This window comes from Heptranchias perlo, chromosome 2, assembly GCF_035084215.1.
Source record: "Heptranchias perlo isolate sHepPer1 chromosome 2, sHepPer1.hap1, whole genome shotgun sequence".
In the NCBI taxonomy this organism is placed as follows: Eukaryota; Metazoa; Chordata; class Chondrichthyes; order Hexanchiformes; family Hexanchidae; genus Heptranchias; species Heptranchias perlo.
Genome location: NC_090326.1, coordinates 91,498,691 through 91,519,558, shown reverse-complemented (window position 1 = coordinate 91,519,558; position 20,868 = coordinate 91,498,691). Strand labels below are relative to the sequence as shown.

Below are 20,868 nucleotides of genomic sequence, written 5' to 3'. Positions count from 1 at the left end.
CCCCTAACAGTAGTTGTAGTGTTGGACAGAGTATAAATCAGGAAATTAGAGGAGCATGTAACAAGGGTAATGCAATAATCGTGGGGGATTTCAATCTTCATATAGACTGGGCAAACCAAATTGGCAAAAGCAGTTTGGAGGACGAGTTCATGGAATGCACTTGAGGCAGTTTTCTAGAACAATATGTTGACGAACCAACTAGGGAACCAGCTATTTTAGATCTAGTATTGTATAATGAGACACGGTTAACTGGCAATCTTATAGTTAAGGATCCTCTGGGATAGAGTGATCATATTATGATAGAATTTCATATTGAGTTTGAGAGTGATGTGTTAAATCCGAAACCAGGGCCAATTACGTAGGTATGAGGGGCGAGTTGGCTAAGGTAGATTAGGAAATTTGATTAAAAGATATGACGGTAGATAAGCAATGGCGAACATTTAAAGAAATAATTCATAATTCTCAACGAATGTATATTCCCTTGAGGAATAAAAACTCCATGGGAAAAGTGATCCAACCGTGACTAACTAGACAAGTTAAGGATAGTGTGAGATTAAAAGAAGGGGTTTACAATGTTGCCAAAAAGAGTAGTAAGCCTGAGGATTGGGAGGGTTTTAGAAATCAGCAAAGGATGACCAAGAAATTGATAAAGAGAGAGAAAATAGAATGAGAGTAAACTAGCAAGAAATATAAAAACAGATTATAAAAGCTTCTGCAAGCGTGTAAAAAGGAAGAGATTAGCAAAAGTAAACGTGGGTCCCTTAGAAGCTGAGACAGGAGAAATTATAATGGGGAATAAGGAAATGGCAGAAACGTTAAACAAATATTTTGTATCTGTCTTCACAGTAGAAGACACAAAAAACATACCGGAAATAATGGGGAATCAAGGATCTAATGAGAGTGAGGAACTTAAAGTAATTAAGCTTAGTAAAGATTAGTAAAGTACTGGAGAAATGAATGGGTCTAAAAGACAACAAATCCCCTGGACCTGATGGCCTACATCTCCTAAGGTTCTAAAAGAGATGGCTGCAGAGATAGTGCATGCATTGGTTTTGATTCTCTAGAATTCCCAAGACTTTAGAACGGTCCTTGTGGATTGGAAGGTAGCAAATGTAATGCTACTATTCAAAAAAGGAGGGAGAGAGAAAACAGGGAACTATACGCAAGTTAGCCTCACATCCGTAGTGGGGAAAATGCTAGAATCTATTAATAAGGACGTAGTAACAGGGTACTTAGAAAATCATAATATGATTAGGCAGAGTCAACACAGTTTAATGAAAGGGAAATAGTATTTGACAAATCTATTAGAGTTTTTTGAGGATGTAACTAGCAGGATCGATAAGGGGGAACCAGTGGATGGAGTATATTTGGATTGTCAAATGGCATTCGACAAGGTGTCACACAAGAGGTTGTTACACAAGATTAGGGCTCATGGGATTGGGGGTAATTTATTAGCATGGATTGAGGATTACTTAACGGACAGAAAACAGAGTATAGGAATGAATGGGTCATTTTCAGGTTGGCAGCTTGTAACTAGTGGGGTGCCTCAAGGATCAGTGCTTGGGCTTCAGCTATTTACAATATATATCAATGACTTAGATGAGGGGACTGAGTGTAATGTATCCAGCTTTGCTGATGATACAAAGCTGGGTGGGAAAATAAGCTGTGAGGAGGACATAAAGAGGCTGCAAAGAGATATAGTCAGGTTAAGTGTGTGAGCGAAAAGATGACAGATGGAGTATAATGTGGAGAAATGTTAAATTATCCACTTTGATAGGAAGAATAGAAAAGCAGAGTATTTTTTAAAAGCTGAGAGACTAAGAAATGTTGGTAGTCAGAGGGCTGTGGGTGTCCTTGTACATGAATCACAGAAAGTAAACATGCAGGTACAGCAAGCAATTAGGAAGGCAAATGGTATGTTAGCCTTTATTGCAAGGGGGTTGGGGTATAAGAGTAAGGAGGTCTTGCTGCAATTTTATAGGGCTCTGGTGAGACCACACCTGAAGTATTGTGTACAGCTTTGGACTCCTTACCAAAGGAAGGATATACATGCTTTAGAGGCGGTACAATGAAGGTTCACTAGATTGATTCCTTGGATGAGAAGGTTGTCCTATGAGGAGAGATTGAGTACAATGGGCCTATACTCTCTGGAGTTTAGAAGAATGAGAGGCAATCTTATTGAAATGTATAAAATTCTTAGAGGGCTTGACTGGGTAGTTGCTGAGAGGCTGTTTCCTCTGGCTGGAGAGCCATTGACCATTTAGGACCGAGATGAGGAAAAATTTCTTCACACAGAGGGTTGTGAATCTTTGGAATTCTCTACCCTAGAGGGCTGTGGATGCTCAGTTGTTGAATATATTTAAGACTGAGATTGATAGATTTTTGGATTCTAAGGGAGTCAAGGGATATGGGGATCGGGTGGGAAAGTGGAGTTGAGGTCAAAGATCAGTCATGATCTTATTGAATGGCGGAGCAGGCTTGAGGGGCCGTATGGCCTACTCCTGCTCCTATTTCTTATATTCTTATGGAGTGTAATATTGGGCAGGGTGTAAAACCAGCATTGCACCCGACCCCATGGGTTTCCCGCCTTGCAAGTTAGGTTAAAATTAACTCCTTTGTCTCCATCGCATTTGCTCTGAGGACCTCACTTTCCAACCAGTGACCGAAATGTCTTCCTTTTTTTCTCAGCCAAGGCCTTCTCCCCATAGTGATTAACAGGATCCTTGATATGTCTGAGGAATTCCTAGGCCTCTGCTTCCATCCCCTTCTTCCCTGTCTTACAATGACGACAACAACAACATGAGTTCCTCGTGCCCTTTACCTTCCACCCCACCAGCAATAATTTGCATTTATATACCAGCTTTCGTATTCTCCACATTATCTTCTGCCTTCTATAATATGATCCCATTGTTCCCTCCACGATACCCTTGTTCACTCTTATCACCCCTACCTCTACCTGTACTACACCAGGCAGATTTTCCGTGCAGTTGCAGGAGCTGCAACAATGATCTATTTCCCTCCTCCCACACCATTTTCCCCAAACAGTCCTTCCATAGAAGACAGCAATTACCTCCTCCTCTTATCTAGTATACTGTATTTGCTGCTCACGGTACAGTCTCCTCTACACTGGGGAAACCAAATACAAGATTAGATGGTTGCTTTGCTGAACACCTCCAACTCTCTGCAAATGTGACTGAGCTCCATGTTGCTCGTGACTTTAACTTCCCCACCTATTTCCACTCTAACTTCTCTTCATGTTTGGCCTCCTGCACTGTTCCAACAGGCTCAACCCAAGCTTCAGGAACGGTATCTCATTTTCCTACTAGCCTCCTCTGGTTTGAACATTGATGTTAGTAATTTCAGACCATAGCTGTAACCTTTTTTTTTACAACAGAAGTTGTCCATTGATGTAGGGTGGGGCCTGTTGGTGTCCAGGGAGACGAGGCGGGTTGCCATTTAGTGTGTTGGTCCTAACACACTAAATGCACTGGCAGGAAGTCTGTGCCCATGTTGTTGGCCTGATTTTCTCTTTTTCGGACTGGAGGACCAACTGAGTTTTCGGTTTTATTTCAGACTTACCACATTTGAAATCTCTTTCTCCCTAATTTTCTTACCTTTTTGTTGACATGGGCATCTCCTCTGTCTTTTCACTCTCTCAACTATTTGCATTTTTTAAATACGTCTTTCCATCACCTCACTGATCTTTCATATCATCTTAACAGTTTTCTATTAAGAAGTTTACAGGTCATTCAACTTATTAATTGCCTCTCTGTTAATTTTCTATCCCCTCTTCTATTTTCCCACAACATTATTAAAATGCTTGCTAATCTTTTAAGAAAGAAATTAGTTGCATTTCAATAGCGCCTTTCACATTGTCAGGATGTCACAAAGGTCATTACTGCCAATAAAGTGCAGTCTCTGTTGTTTTGTAGGCAACTGCAGCTGCCAATTTGCACACAGCAAGATCCTACAAATAACAATGAGATAAATGATCTGTTAATCTGTTTTGGTGGTATTCATTGATGAATAAATTTCAAGCAGGACACTGAGGGAACACCTTACTCTTTTTTGAATAGTGTCACGGGATCTTTTACGTCCACCTGAGCGCTCAGTTTACCATCTCATCCAAAAGACAGCACCTCTGGCAATGCAGCATTCCCTCAGTACTGCAATGAAGTGTCAGCCGAGATTATGTGCTCAAGTCCCGGAGTGGTGATAGTGCTACCTATAAACCAAGCTGACACTTGGGTCCTAAAATTCAGCATGGGTTCTCCCTGTCTACCATCGTAACTCTGGCAGACTAAGTAGGAGTGGCAGGTTCCCTTCCCTAAAGGAGATTAATGAACCAGTGGGTTATTAATGAATATTCATGAGGCTTCATTGTTACTTTTTCTGGTGCCAGCCCAGGTTACCAGACTTACTGAAATCAATTTCACAACTTGCCATATCCTCTGGGTTGCTTGCTCGGTACTTTAACCATTACACTACCATACCGATTATCCCGGTGGAGGGGGTGGGATGGGGGAAGCCCCATTGGGTATCTCTGGAACAACTCCATGCCCAGTCATAAATATATCTTCAGCCATCTCTCTCAGCTTGTTCCTGTACGACTCTATTGCAGCTTGTGGGGCAGTGGTTTCATGGAGCACCAGGGGCCACATATAAGAATTGCCATAGGGACACTAATGCAGGTTTTGTATTAACAATAGAGTTAGTGAAGTGTCGTATCATTCACTATATCTTTGTACCCAAGAAGAGAAGGAGTTAAAAATTCTGTAAAAATGCCCACAACTGTATTGTCTCTTGCTGCTGCTCATGCTATTTTTAATAAATCTGTTCACAGATTATAACCTAAATCATGACTTTCAAATTATAATCTCACCAAAATCAAAAGACAGAAAAATTATAATTTCAAAATTAAGCAGGTACAATACAGCAATCAAGATAATCAATAATATTTATTCAAACATGTAATTGTCCAAACTTTAATTATTTATATATTCTTGGAAGATAAGTGTATATATTATTGGGTTCTTAAAGTGGATTATTGCGAAGTGATTATGTGAAACTTACTTCCAAACAACATTCAACTAAAATCAGGGTCAGAATGTTGCTTTGTTTGTGGCGAAGGCCATATATTAGCCACCCAGATGTCAGATAATACTTGCAGTTTAAAATTTCACTTTCTGGTGTAAGAATTTCCACCTCCAGGTTTCAGGTGAACAAAATGATATATTGGAACCAGGTGAAATACAGCCAGTCTCTGTAATCAATCAGAAATCTATATTAAACCTGCAGAACCATCAAAACTCTAATAATAGCACTGAAATCAATAACCATTTGATGGAGAAGATTGCCAATAGTTAAAAACAAATGAACTCTAAATTACCATTAAACTTGTAGCTATTTTTAATATGTTTGGCACAAGGCAAGTGACAGGCTCGCAGGCCTGCTCCTATAGCATTCTTTACGGGGCAGGCAAGAGAAGCCTGAAATGGGTTTCCCTCCCTCCTATAGAAGAACTAAGCAGGACCCAGCAGCTCCCCATATCATTGCAAATGAGATAGTATTGCAGTGGAATGGGGAAATCCCAAAATGAAGAGTCCAATGAAACTTGAAACCCTTTATCTAACTAGCAAAATTAAATTTTGAAAATTAGTAAAATAAGGCAAGGAAAATATTCCTGTACCTTATCCGTACTATTCTGATCATTCCTTGCCTTGTACTGCAGACAAAGTGGCTAATTTGACATATATTAGCATCAAAAGGTGTGTAAATAAATGATAACTGTTTGTATTTGATTGCTACAGTGTGCATAATCAAGAGCTACACCCAATATCTGTTATGAGAGCTTTGACATGAATACCCTGAAAATATGAGTTCTTATAGATAAAATAATTTTAAGTATGCCTTACTATCAACGTGTCAATTGGTAGACTGGCTCACCCACGTCAGAAGCTGTTACATTATTACAAAGTGAAAGAGTATTCATTTATAACTACAAGAATGAGATAATTAGAATCTAGAAGATTTCCTGTGTCATTGCTCATGGGTAATCCAGACCCAGAATGTTAATTGCATCCTGCTACAGCCTAAATTCAACAATAATTTTTCCATTGCGTAATACTGCAAATTTACTGAAGCAACATAACAACTAACACAAGGTTAAAATATTGCACATTTTACTGATTCTGAAAGATACATCCCCAATCTCTCTCCTTGGGAGAGGCCAGGTTATGAAGGTTAAAAAAATGTTTTTTGTAATACTACTAGCTGAAGTCCTTTAGTTACAGGTAATCTGAGGTCTGGAGCACAGTTGTGATGTTTAACCACTAAGATGGAGCTATCAACCTGGCCTATCCTTTTAAGGCCATTGCTCATGTACTGTCAGTGGAGAAATTAGCTAAACAAACCCACCCTGAAGCTAATTGGAGGCCAATTTCTGTCATTGGTAGCTCAATAATCCCCACTCCTTGAGAAAGTGCTGAGTAAACCCCCAATCTCTCCCCTTGGGAGAGGCCTGGTTATGAAGGTTAAAAAAAATGTTTTTTGTTTTCTTTTTAAAAGATTGTTTTGCATCTACAAAGTATTACAATTTGAAGTCTGATGGGTGAATGCCAAATGAAAGACTTCTATAAATACTCATCAGTTGTGTTGCTCACGGTAAGTCAGATTTTGCCCTGTTCTGGGGAGGTGCTCATCATGTGAAAAAAAAATTGGAAAGAAGTTTGTAAATGTTCTGCTCGGAGACAGTGAAGTAAGTGTTTTGAATGTTTCCTGGAAAATAGATAATCAATGGTTTCCTTGCCCACTGTAGCTAGCCACACAAACAGGTATTACAGCTGCATGAAGAAATATGTTTATAGAACCTTTGTTTCTAAATTTTAAGTATAAACAAAAAAGGCAGCTGCAGCAACCATTCAACTATTTGTGCCTTTGTGTGTGTGTCTCAGCCTTTCTCTCTGCCGTACATGCAAATGGATTTCCTGTCCAAACTTACCTCATAAAAATTCATATTCTAACTTCTTTTGAAGTAATTGAAAAAAAGACTCATTACTGTAAGTTTTAAAATTATTTGGCAAAATAAGCACATAACTACCGTATAGTCTGAGGAAAGACACACTTTTAGTTGTCGCAGAGATCACTTGAGAATCATAACGTTTCACACTGGTTGTTTCTCTTTGATCTGCACGCTCAAACTACAGCATGGCAGGTATTTGAGATGGTGGTAACGGCCCCCAAATTCCTCTGGTTGCACTGTGTTTTTGCCATTTCTGGCTGCCTTGTAGGGGGAAGAATCTCTGTCCCCACCTTATGAGGCAATTGTTGGCTGTGGTTGGAGTCAGGGGTGGTAACTCCCTAAGCCAAAATGTCCCACTTGATCCTGAAAGGGGACCCAACATTTCTGTGGCAGCTGGTATATTAGATGCACCAACCTCCACAAGGGTGTATGTGGGCTCCACCAGTGTGGTCAAGGCGCAGCAACCAACCTGCACCCACAAAAATTTCATAATTTAAAAAAATTTATGCAAATTGATCTTATTCCTGAGGGGGCCAAGTAAATCGTGGCTGGGGCTGGGGTCCTTGGCAACCTTCAGGGCAGGCGATTGGGCATGTTTCCATAGATATGGGGCAGACAAGCGCCAAAGATCTAGAGATGCGCCTGTAATTTGAGGGCAGCCATCTGGCCCGTGCTAATGAGGTGCCCACCCATTGATCCCACAAATTCCAGCAAGGTCAACAATGAAAGGCACTGTGAGGCACGATCCGGCATAGTTGTTAACTGTCTTCAACTGACAAGAGTATTAGCTCTAAGAATATCAACTCAGAACCCTAGATCTTAGAAATTCTGAAGCCCCGTTTAAGGAACTTGGATAAATTTGGTGGAGCCCTGTACTATAGCCCAGTGACAGTCTCAAGAATCATTGTACCTCGGTATGTTCTACATAATATCACAATGAAGAAAGGCTTGCTGCTTCCATAAGCTGGTGAAGAGCGATTAGAAGGTCCTTCCTCCTACAGCATAAGGAGGGTGCATAGGAAGAAGAGGACATAGAACGGGATTGCGCAAAGCCAGAGAAAGGAGGTCTTTCAAGAAATAAAGGTTGGCTCACAAAAAAATGAACATAGAAGAAACTTCAGAGCAGCTGAACCTGATCTCTCACTACAAAAGAATCTGGCAGGATGTCAGAACAAGAATTAATGATATAGAATAGACTTGAATTACCATGGAGGCATCAGTGGATTTCACACACTGAGACTACTGATATCCACAACTACAGCGCGACAGAACTTTATTCCACTGAAAATATGTTAATTATGACATCAGTGACAGAAACACTTAATCCAGCAAATGTCTCGAGTGTATATATAAATGTATGAATAATAAAGCATATTGCTTAACATATACCCTACAAGGTACTCTATTGACCATCCGCACATTTTCTATGCTTGGAAGTTTTCCTCTTGAATTGAAGTAGTATTGTTTCAGAGGTAGTTATTGACAGACTGAAGTATGGGGCTCGATTTTAGTGTCGGGTTTCCTGTGCGTTATCGGTGGGGCGGGCTCCAAAATGTCAATTTCCACGTGCGGGAGCGGATCGCGCCGAGATCCCGGCCACTTCCGGGTGCCGTGCTGACGTGCGGGGCTGCGTGCGCAGGCCCTGCTGGTGGGAATCCCACAGGCAATTAAAGCCAGCGGGGTTCCACTTGAGTGTACTTACCTTGCTTGTTAAGGTCATTAAATGAGCTGAATCAGCTGTCAAAACAGGAAGTGTGGGATTTTAGCTTCAACGCAGAGTGTTTCACACACTGAGGGAAACAGTCTCCCTTCAACCGGTCGTGTTCCAGTCAGCAGCCTGTGGCAGCTGCCAAGGTGCACTCCACAGCGGGTGGGAGAGCCCTCACCCATGCAGGAGGCCACCGCGTCACGAAGGGTAACCCCTGCCCTCCACCACCCCCCGCCAAGCCAGAGGACAGACCGACGTGAAACCGCAGCCCCAGTGCGAGGAACCACCTACCTACCCTGCACAACCCCTCAGACCAACACCTGCCAGATGGGTGGTGCGTTGACATCCTCGGAGGACGAACAGCATGACCAGCCCCAGCAGCCTCGCAGTCCACGCCGTCCGCCTCGGAGACGTGGAGCCCCCCAACACAGTGCTGTGGCACACCCACCTGCACAGCAGGAGGGAGGGCAACCACAGAGAGAGATGCGTCGCAGGAGGCACCACCCTCCGCACAGGGTGTACAGACCGAGGCTCAGCTTCATGGACCTCTCCGAGGAGCAGTGCATACGTAGGCTCAGAGTCAATCGCCAGGTAGTCGCCGACATCTGCAGCCTCCTTAACGATGAGCTGCTCCCTGATGGACCAAGCAGCATCTTCTTACCTGTCGCCGTCAAAGTCACCACTGCCCTCAACTTCTTTGCATCCGGATCCTTCCAGGGTGCCACCGGGGACATCACCGGGGTCTGTCAGTCGTCTGCACACAAGTGCATAAGGCAGGTCACCGATGGGTTGTTCCGCAGGGCCTCGCACTACATCAACTTCGCCATGGACGAGCGCAGCCAGATGGAGAGGGCGGTTGGATTCCATGCCATGGCTGGCTTCCCACGGGTACAGGGTGTAATCGACTGCACCCACATCGCAATACGGGCACCTCCGCATGAGCCAGGGCTGTTCATCAACAGGAAGGGGTATCACTCCATGAACGCCCAGCTCATCTGTGACCACCGCCAGAGATTCCTACACGTGTGCGCCAGATTCCCCGGCAGCTGCCACGATGCCTTCGTCCTCAGGGAGTCCACCGTCCCGCCCATCCTCCACGCACCCGACGCCGGCAACGGCTGGCTCCTCGGCGACAAAGGGTATCCCCTACACACGTGGCTCATGACGCCTCTGAGGAACCCCATCACCGAGCCGGAGCGTCGGTACAATGACAGCCACACTGCTACCAGGTCTACAATTGAGCAGACCATAGGGCTGCTCAAGATGCGCTTCAGGTGCCTTGATCGTTCCGGGGGAGCGCTCCAATACACACCATTCAGAGTGGGACGAATCATAGTTGTCTGCTGTGCCCTGCATAACATGGCACTACAGAGAGGGGTGCCGCTGGAGGAGTCCCCATCCACACCCGCCACCCACATTGAGGACGGCGATGAGGACGAGGAGGAGGAGGAGGAGGAGGAGGAGGAGGAGGGGGAGGAGGAGGACGCGCCAGAGGATGGTGGACGACCCATGCGCCGAACCACGACTCACCGGGATGCTCGCCGGGCCAGGGAGGCACTCATACGTCAACGGTTCTCCTAGAGTCAGACAGTGCGAGGCGCTCGCATCTCCTCACCTGCACATGCGAGGGGCCATACCAGCCCCCTCCAGTGAAGACTGTTGCCAGTACTCCTGCACCCACAGCAGTGTGCCCAATGGGCGGCAGCAGGTGTTCGCCGTCATGATGGGCTGCACGGAGCGCACCTATTGCACAGACCGCGGAAGAATGGATGAGAGGTGGCAGGAGTGGTGAGAATGATAGTGTTTAATATGTACAATGTGAAATAATATAAACAAAAAGTGTACAAATTAACAGACACCCTGGTGCATTCCCTTTGTGCTTATAACGCCTTTGGATTTCTTTTGCGGGTACCCCTACGTGGTGCTACCGTTGTGGCTCCAACAGAGGTAGTGGCAGGTTGCTCCTGTTCTCGCCTTGACCGGGTAGATGCTTTGGGCGGACGGCCCCTGGGTTTCGGTGCCCATGAGGGCACCTCCACAGACTGCTCCTCCTGCACTGGGGCAGGGGCAGACTCGGCCACCTGGAGAGGAGGCACCATTGCGGGTACTGGTTGAGAGGGGGGAAACGGGTGGGACGTGGGGGCGCCTTGAGAAGCGTCCCCTCTTCCATGTCCCCGGTCACCATCATCCCTCTCGTGGCCTCGGCCCACATCACCCCTTCCACCCTGCTGGACGGCAGTTTGGATTGCATGTGTGAGGCCTTGCAAGGCCACCCCTAGTGTATCCGTCAGCCTGTTGGTGGCGTCGGAATGTTGCTCACCCTGAATCCGTACAGCCGTTGTCAGGGCCTGCACGGACTCGATGTGGAGCTGTGCGTGACGCTCGAGGGAGGCCAGCCTGTCCTCCACCGCAGACAGTCCCGCACCTACCCGCGACACTATGTCGCCGGTACCCTCCTGTGCCTGCGCCACCAATGCCCTCATGCAGGAGTTGGACTCCTCCATCGCCTGCGCAATTGTGGACAATGCGCGCGGCACCTCTCCCAGTACCTCGGCAATTAGCTGGTGCCCCTCGACGACTCTCCTTTTCACTGGTGGCCCCCTGGGTTCAGCATCTGGGTTCGGCTGAGCAGAGCCTGGAGATGAGTGCTCCCACCGACACGGACCCTCCGCGGCTGCCCCTGCCACCAGGGTCTGCTCATGCTCACTCGTGCGCAGTGACTCACCAAGTGCTACCCCAACTAGTTGGCGAGGGGGACCCACCGAGGTGCGTGTCTCTGCGCTGGTGGATGGTTGGCTCAGATGTGACGATGCCATGTCCTCTGAGGAATCGCCCTCCTCAATCACAGCGCTCGCAGACGGCCCTGCAAGAGAACAGAGGGCACTATGAGGCATGTGCACCAACGTTACGGTGCACCTGATGGCAGGTGATGATACGGTCACTCGCGATCATGGGTGTTGAGTGTCAGCTTTCCCTTACCGGCCGTTTCTGCAGCGACAGACTCGCCATCTGCGACCGACAGGCAATGCGGCGTGCGGGCGAGGTCGAGCGCCTCCACCTCTGCGTCTGTGAGGTCTACCACGTGCGGCGGGCCACCTCCGGTGCGGGCCCTTTCCCTATTGTTCTTGCTTCTCTTCTCCTGTCAAGGCAAAACACAGATGCGTGAGTGGGTGCGTCTTGCATAGTGACACGCATCGAGCATCGGTGTGGGTGGGTTGAGCGTGGGGCAGATGGATGGGAGGATGCGTGTGCCACATGCCCATCCCATTGCATAGGGATTGGGGTGTGTGGTAGTGTTCGGGTGGGGACAGGGACGGTGGGTACTTGCGGGCACGGCGAGGATGGTGAGTGAGTGGCTGTGAGGATTGCTGCGGGAGCGCTGTGGTGGCTCTGCAGGAGGGGTTGTGATCTGTTTGGCGTGATGGTGGGGACGGGTTGTGGGAGGGTGCGTTGGTGTACTCACCTTGCCGGACCTAGTGAGGTCAATGAACCGCTTGCGGCACTGCTCCCATGTCCTGGGGGTGTTGGCCCTGCTGCTGACCTCCGCCGCCACCTCTGCCCATGCCTTCCTGGTGGCGGCGGCAGGGCACTTGCGTCCATCCGCAGGGAAGAGCGTGTCCCTCCTCCTCCTCACGCCCTCTAGCATCAGCTGCAGCGCAAGGTCCGATAAACGTGGCGCAGCCTTTCCCCTGGGTTGAGCCATCATGTCTTGCCTACTGATTGCAGCAGGAGGGGCTTTGGGAGACTGCCCCTTTAAGTGGAGCTCCTACATCGCGTCGACGGTACTGCGCATGCGCAGCCCGCCAGCACGCTGCTGGGGAGCGGAGAACCCAGAAGCAGGGCTTAATCAGTTCAATTATCGTGCGGGGGGCGCACGCAATTAGCCGTCCGCGTTTTCCACGCTCCCGGAGGACCACCCGCTGGGAACCCGCAGGCCTGCTAAAATCGAGCCCATGGAGTCAGTAAATCCCAATCCAAGTGATATAGAATCAAGATTACTTATAATTAGTATTCCATACCCAATTCTTTAACCTGACAAAAAGCAAAATACTGCAGATGCTGGAAATCTGAAATAAAAACAGAAAATGCTGGAAACACTCAGCATCTGTAAGCATTGGAATGATCAATCTTGTTAAACACTGTACAACTAAGTCAACTCAAAGACACGAGCTTATGATGTGAAGTGTTTAATTAACAGCAGAGGATCATTGAAACAGTAATCTTGACAGCGGAACTGTTTTTTATTTAAAATACAAAAGGCCGAAGGGATCCACAATATTCATTATTTCAATTTTTTTCCCCCTGCATAGTAATTATTTCAGGGAATTTGGGGGTTGTAATTCTTGCTCTAAAGCAAATTGTAGAGAGTAATGGTGAACCATTCACCACCAAAATAGATCACTCAAATACACGATCTCTAGAACTATGGATAAATGCCAGAACTCTACAGAAAATTACTAAATCTGAATGTAAATTAGCCCAAAGCTATGGCATGAAAGGAAAGTTTGGCTTATTTTGGTGGATTCCAAGATCTCACAAAAGATTTGCGTTTGGTGTGAAGATAGCAATTTCATGCAATATTATTCAGTATGAATAATACTTAAGTATGAATAATAATAGAAAGCATATACTTTTAAATAAATTCAGCTTAGTTATTTACTATATAACCATTCTAGAATAAATTATTTTTGATTTTAAATGGTGTTTCATAATACACTTCAAAATGTACCAGTGTCAGAAATCAAAATTTCCTGTGAGGAGGTTTCCAGGAAATAGCGAGCGACCATGACTGTGGACGAGCAAAGGGATTTGAGTGTTCATGAGCACAAATCACTAAAGGTTAGTGCACAGATAAAAAAGTTGATCAAAAAGGCTAATGAAATGTTCCCCCTTATCTGAAGGGGGTTGGAATTCAAACAAGGAAGTGATGTTTCAGTTGTTCAGGGCCTTGGTCAGATCCCATCGGCAGTACTGCGTTCAGTTTTGGGCACTGCATCTCAGGAAAGATATATTGCCCTTGGAGGTAGTATAGCAGATTCACCAGAATATCAGGGCTTCAAGGAGTAAATTATGAGGACAGGTTGTATAAACTTGTCTTGTATTCCCTTGAGTGTAGATGGTTGAAGAGTGATTTAATTGAGGTGTTCAAAATGATAAAGGGATTCAATAGGGTAGATAAATAAACTATTTCCTCTGGTGGGAATCCAGAACCAGAGGGCACAATCTTAAAATTAGGTTGTGGGGACTATGTCAGCTTTTTTGAATCTGTTCATCAGCTTTTCTAAGTTTTGTAGGTTGTCATGCCAGGGATTCAAAATGGAACCTTTCTGGATGGTGCAGGCCTCCTTAACAAAAACGTATTGTGCATTTAACTTTCAGAGAAACTACAACATGCGCTTTAAAATCATAGGATCATTAATGGTTACAGCACGGAAGGAGGCCATTCATGCCGGCTCTCTGCAGGAGCAATCCAGTTAGTCCCACTCCCCCGCCCTTTCCCCATAGCCCTCCAAATTTTTTCCCTTAAAGTACTTATTCAATTCCCTTTTGAAGGCCATCATTGAATCTGCCTCCACCACCACCTTGACAGTGCATTCCAGATCCTAACCACTCGCTGTGTAAAAAAGTTTTTTCTCAAGTCGCCTTTGGTTCTTTTGCCAATCACCTTAAATCTATGTCCTCAGGTTCTTGACCCCTCTGACAATGGGAATAGTTTCTCTCTATCTACTCTGTCCAGACCCTTCATGATTTTGAATACCTCTATCAAATCTCCTCTCAACCTTCTCTGCTCTAAGGAGAACAACCCCAACTTCTCCAGTCTATGCATGTAACTGAAGTCCCTCATCCCTGGAATCATTCTAGTAAATCTTTTCTGCACCCTCTCGAGAGCCTTCACATCCTTCCTAAAGTGCAGTGCCCAGAACTGAACACAATACTCCAGTTGTGGCCGAACCAGTGTTTTATAAAAGTTCATCATAACCTCCTTGCTTTTGTACTCTATGCCTCTATTTAAAGCCCAGGATCCCATATGCTTTCTCAACCTGCCCTGCCACCTTCAACGATTTGTGCACATATACCCCCAGATCTCTGTTCCTGCACCCCTTTTAGAATTATATCCTTTAGTTTAAGAACATAATAGGAGCAGGAGTAGGCCACATGGCCCCTCGAGCCTGCTCTGCCATTCATTCAGATCATGGCTGATCTTTGACCTCAACTCCACTTTCCTGCCCATATTCCTTGATTCCCCTTTTTATTGCCTCACCTCGTTCTTCCTACCGAAATGTATCACTTCACACTTTTCTGCATTGAATTTCATCTGCCGCGTGTCCGCCCATTCCACCAGCCTGTCTATATCCTCTTGAAGTCTATCACTATCCTCCTCACTATTCACTACCCTTCCAAGTTTTGTGCCATCTGCAAATTTTTAAATTGTGCCCTGTACACAGGGCACTATATATTATCAAAAAAAGCAATGGTTCTAGTACCGACCCCTGGGGAACACCACTGTACACATCCCTCCAGTCTGAAAAACAACCGTTCAGCACCTCTCTCTGTTTCCTATTACTTAGCCAATTTTGTATCCATGCTGCCACTGCTCCCTTTATTCCACGGGCTTCAACCTTGATGAAAAGCCTATTATGCAGCACTTTATCAAACGCCTTTTGGAAGTCCATATACACCACATGGACCCAGGACTGGTGGGGATTGGATAAGTGGAGCTTCTCACAGCATAATATCACAAATGTACAACGGAAGTCTACAGAGGTAAATACAAACATCTATCTACATTGCAACAGTGAAATGAAGTGTAATCTGGTCTGTGTACATACTGGAGAACTGTCACGTATCACTTATGTTCGGAGTTTCAATCACTAAATTTGCTTTAAAATAATGTGATGTAAAAGTGTTTTTTGCAATTTGCCTGCTCAGGATCTCCACTTTTAGTATTGACCAATGCTGACAGCTCGGCATCCTTCAATCTGTCCTTCCAAATCCCCAAAGAGACAAGCGCGCGGCGAGTAGAGGCGGGGGTCGAGGTTCTGCTGTGACGTCAGGCGTCACGTGAATAAACACAGCGACCGCGGCCGAGGGGGAGTAAGAGGATCGCGCATGCGCTCTAATGCGAACTCGGATCGGTTTTTCCGGATGAAGTCGGTATTAACGCTCGAGGTGCCGGGCGAATCGGTGGGTGAGTATCGGGGGTTCGGTCTGCGGCGGGTGGTAGGTGCCAATTACCGAGTGTACCGGTTCGAATGCGGCCGTTTACGTGCAGTCAGTGGCCCATATGACGCTGATGGCGGTGGCACGATCAGGCCCGGCGGACAGAAAGAAGCAGTGTCCGTCGGTTGAGGATCTAGCGGGCCGGCCCTGGGCTCCTGTACCGCAACCGAGTCCTCGGACAGGGAAATGAAGGGACGGCTTACTACCGAAGTTTAAACGGCAATCACCGCCTGGTGGCCTCTAGGCCGCTGCCCCCCTTTCCGGGGTAATCACGCGCTTGGAGGGAGGTGGTTACAGTTGGCAGAGAGATCGCTTTGAAACATGAATGACATGTGTCAATCACCACGGGGAGGGGCGGGGCTTGGCGTTTCTGACTCCCCCCCCCTCCCCCTCCCCCTCCCCCCAGCTCAGCAGCAGTCGTTATGTTAGATACCCCTAACTCCTGCTAAGTAATCTGAATGCAAAATGCCGGTGCAGGCATGATGGGCCGAATGGCCTCCTTCTGTGCCGTAAATTTTCTATGATTCTGTGAAGGCTGGATTTGGCTTTTGTGAAGAAAGATTGTGGCTTTAATTGAGAACACCCCAAAGTGTTGGAAACTCATGGACATTCCTTTTAACTAATTTTAGTAACGCTTTCGTTCAGTGCTCATGAAGAAGCTGGTCGAATGTTAGATTTGTCTGTTGCAGGCATTTCCAAGATATCGTACTTCTTGTTGCAGATGTGTCACTGGTAGACTCACTTCGAGAACTAGAGTGCTTTGCCTACCATCTTTAACCAGTGAAAATGTGGCATTCCGGCTTTGAATAGCCCAAGAATCTCTGAAAGGTATTGGTTGAAAGATACAAGGGGCATCTGTTACAATTGTTGATTTATACTGGTACCAGATGGACGATACTAAGTTCTGTTCACCCATCACCCCTGTGCTTGCTGACCTACATTGGCTCCTGGTCCGGTAATGCCTTGATTTTTAAAATTCTTATCCTTGTTCTCAAATCCCTCCATGGCTTCGTCCCTCCCTATTCCTGTAACCTCCTCTAGCCCTACAACCCTCCGAGATCTCTGCACTGCTCCAATTCTGGCCTCTTGCCTGTCCCCAATTTTCATTGCTGCACCATTGGTGGCTGTGCCTCCAGCTGCTTAGGGCCTAAGCTCTGGAATTCCCTCCCTAAATCTCTCCACATCTCCAGCGCTCCACCTTTTAAAACGTTCCTTAAAACCTACCTCTTTGACCAAGCTTTTATTACCTGTCCTGTGTGGCTCGGTGTCACATTTTGTTTGGTAACGCTCCTATGAAGCACCTTGGGATGTTTTACTATGTTAAAGGCACTATATAAATGCAAGTCGTTGTTGTTTAGGATCACACAAGCAGGGATGAAGGACACATCTGTTTTTGTTCAGTGACAACAAAGTCTGAATACACACTGAGCTCATTGCATATAAGATGTGTCGAAACAGCTCTCCGTGATTGAGAACTTATAAGCATGAGCCAACAGCACTTCCTCCAGTCCTTGTGGAAGACCGGGGAGGGAGGGGAGTTCAGTCACATGACAGACATGCATCTTGGTACAAGTCTCACTTGAAGTCTTGGATTATATAGTTAATGAGTAAGCTTGGTATGCAGCATTCTCAGGAATTAGTTCCCTAAACCACTCTGCCTCTCTCAGCTCCTTAAAACGTACCTCTTTGACCAAGCTTTTGGTCTCCTGTCCTAATATCTCCTTATGTAGCTCGGTGTCAAATTTTATTTGATAACACTCTTGTGGAGCGCCTTGGGACATATTACTATGTTAAAGGTGCTATACAAATGCAAGTTGTTATTAGTCTTAGACATTTAGGACATCAAGATAGCTGGCACACAACACAAGATGTCCTCTGTAGGTTCTTCCATCGCACTGAAGGCAGATTGGCACCCCATCCACCACCCTAAACGTACACTCTCTTCACCACCAGTGCACTGTGGCTGCAGTGTGTACCATCCACAGGATGCACTGCAGCAACTCGCCAAGGCTTCTTCGACAGCACCTCCCAAACCCGTGACCTCTACCACCTAGAAGGACAAGGGCAGCAGGCACATGGGCACCTGCACGTTCCCCTCCAAGTCACACACCATCCTGACTTGGAAATATATCGCCGTCCCTTCATCGTCGCTGGGTCAAAATCCTGGAACTCCCTTCCTAACAGCACTGTGGGAGAACTTTCACTACACGGACTGCAGCGGTTCAAGAAGGCGGCTCACCACCACCACCTCGAGGGTAATTAGGGATGGGTAATAAATGCTGGCTTTGCCAGCGACGCCCACATCCCATGAACGAATTTTTAAAAAGATGTCCATCATAAAGCTGATGTGGAATCTGATTCTTGAGATGACTACTGAGTGAAAGGCATTACTATAAAAAGATGTGTTCATATATTGAGAGTTCACTATCTACTTTGATTGGGTTTCAGCTGTTACTGAAGTTCCGCACTTCTAACTGGTGGGATCAATATGAGATGTGATGTGTATCTATGCTGTGGTCAGGAGGATGATCGTGATGCATTCAAACATTTTGTCAGCGTGCTGCTTACCATGCTGCTTCAGAGTAACGCCTGACACCCAAAAATGTTTTATAAATACATAAAGAGCAAGAGGATAACTAAGGAAAGAGAAGGGCCTATTAGAGACCAAAAAGATAACCTATGTGTGGAGGCAGAAGATGGGGGTATGGTTCTTAATGAATACTTTGCGTCTGTCTTCACAAAAGAGGGGGATAATGCAGAGATTGTAGTTGAGGAGGAGTGTGAATTATTGGATGGGATAAACATAGTGAGCGAGGAAGTATTAAGGGGATTAGCATCTTTGAAAGTGGATAAATTGCAGGCCCAGATGAAATATATCCCAGGCTGTTACGAGAAGCAAGGGAGGAAAAAGCAGAGGCTCTGACCATCATTTTCCAATCCTCCCTGCCTACAGGTGTGGTGCTGGGGGATTGGAGGACTGCTAACATTGTACTATTGTTTAAAAAGGGAAAAAGAGGTAGACCGAGTAATTATAGGCCAGTCAGTCTAACCTTGGTGGTGGGCAAATTATTGGAATCAATTCTGAGGGACAGCATAAATCAAAGTCATTTAGAAAGGCAAGGATTGATCAAGGACAGTCAGCATGGATTTGTTAAGGGAAGATCGTGTCTGACTAACTTGATTGAATTTTTTGAGCAGGTAACAAGGAGGGTCGATGAGGGTAATGCATTTGAAGTCGTGTACATGGATTTTAGCATGGCTTTTGACAAGGTCCCACATAGCAGACTGGTTGACAAAGTAAAAACTCATGGAATGAAAGCAAAAGTGGCTAGTTGGATCCAAAATTGGCTCAGTGGCAGGAAGCAAAGGGTTGACGGGTGTTTTTGCAACTGGAAGGCTGTTTCCAGTGGGGTCCTGCAAGGCTCAGTACTAGGTCCCTTGCTTTTTGTGGTATATATGAATGATTTGGACTTGAATGTGGGTGGCTTGATCAAGAAGTTTGCAGATGATACAAAAATTGGTTGCTAGTGAGGAGGAAAGCTGTAGACTGCAGGAAGATATCAATGGACTGGTCAGAAGGGCAGAAAAGTGACAAATGGAATTCAATCCAGAGAAGTGTGAGGTAATGCATTTGGGGAGGGCAAACAAGGCAAGGGAGGATAGTGAGAGGTGTAGAGGAACAAAGGGACCTTGGAGTGCATGTCCACAGATCCCTGAAGGTAGCAGGACTGGTAGATAAGGTGGTTAAAAAGGCATATGGGATACTTTCCTTTTATTAGCCGAGGCATAGAATATAAGAGCAGGGAGGTTATGCTAGAACTGTATAAACATGGGTTAGGCCACAGCTTGAGTACTGCATACAGATCTGGTTACCATATTACAGGAACGATGTGATTACACTAGAGAGGGTACAAATGATATTTACGGGGATGTTGCCAGGGCTGGAGAATTTTAGCTATGAGAAAAGATTGGATAGGCTGGTGTTGTTTTCTTTGGAACAAAAGAGGCTGAGGGGAGATTTAATTGAGATATATAAAATTATGAAGGGATTAGATAGATTGAATAGGGAGGACCTATTTCCCTTAGCAGAGGGGTCAGTGACCAGGGGGCATAGTTTTAAAGTAATTGATAAAAGGATTAAAGGGGAACTGAGGAGAATTTTTTTCACCCAGAAGGCGGTGGGGGTCTGGAACTCACTGCCTGAAAGGGTGGTAAAGGCAGAAACCCTCAACTCATTTAAAAAATACTTGGATCAGCACTTGAAGTGCCGTAACCTACAGGGCTACGGACCATGTGCTGGAAAGTGGGATTAAGCTGGATAGCTCTCTTTCAGCCGGCACGGACATGATAGGCCGAATGGCCTCCTTCTGTGCTGTAACTTTCTATGATGATTCTATGACACCCGCTGTCTGCCAATCCAAGGTTCAAACCTACACTTATCTGTTGTCTAATGATCACCTAGTGACTATCTTCCTTGATGGGGTGGTAGGTGGGATCTTGGAGGTGGAAGTTACAATCGAAGTCAACCCTCTCTGGCTGACCCAGTGATAGAATATCTGAACCAGTCAGGTTTGCAGTGAATGCTAACGGTTACTGCACTTCAAAACTAATGCATTAGTTATAAGGCACTTGGGGCTATCCTGAGGAAATTATATGGTGCTATGTAAATGCAAGTTTGTTCATTCTTACTCTGGGGCACTGTTGATGTGATGAGTTATTCTGACTCACTAATGGAAGCTTGCGGGACAGACCTGTCATGGGGGCCTGGGGGGTTGGCTGGGATTCTTCCCAATTGGTTCTAGTTGACCCTGCAACTGGGTAATATGGTCCTAGCTGGACAAGCAGCAGCTAACTTACCAGTAGACTATATTGGTAAATTACTGGTTAACTCAACAGTATCTGTGCATACCAAGGGATA

At 45.8% G+C, this 20,868-nt stretch overlaps 1 protein-coding gene across 2 annotated transcripts in view; it reads left to right on the top strand.

The window, feature by feature from the left end:
* The first annotated feature begins 15,834 nt into the window (after nucleotides 1–15,834).
* Nucleotides 15,835–20,868, top strand: part of mios (missing oocyte, meiosis regulator, homolog (Drosophila)) — a 56,885-nt gene continuing 51,851 nt past the window's right edge. The window contains exons 1-2 of one of the 2 annotated variants that reach the window (XM_068004138.1): nucleotides 15,837–15,918; nucleotides 16,672–16,778. The gene's annotated coding sequence lies outside the window, so the exon portion shown is untranslated. Of the gene's footprint in view, nucleotides 15,919–16,671; nucleotides 16,779–20,868 lie in introns of both variants that reach the window. The other variant, XM_068004130.1, reaches the window with a different exon arrangement.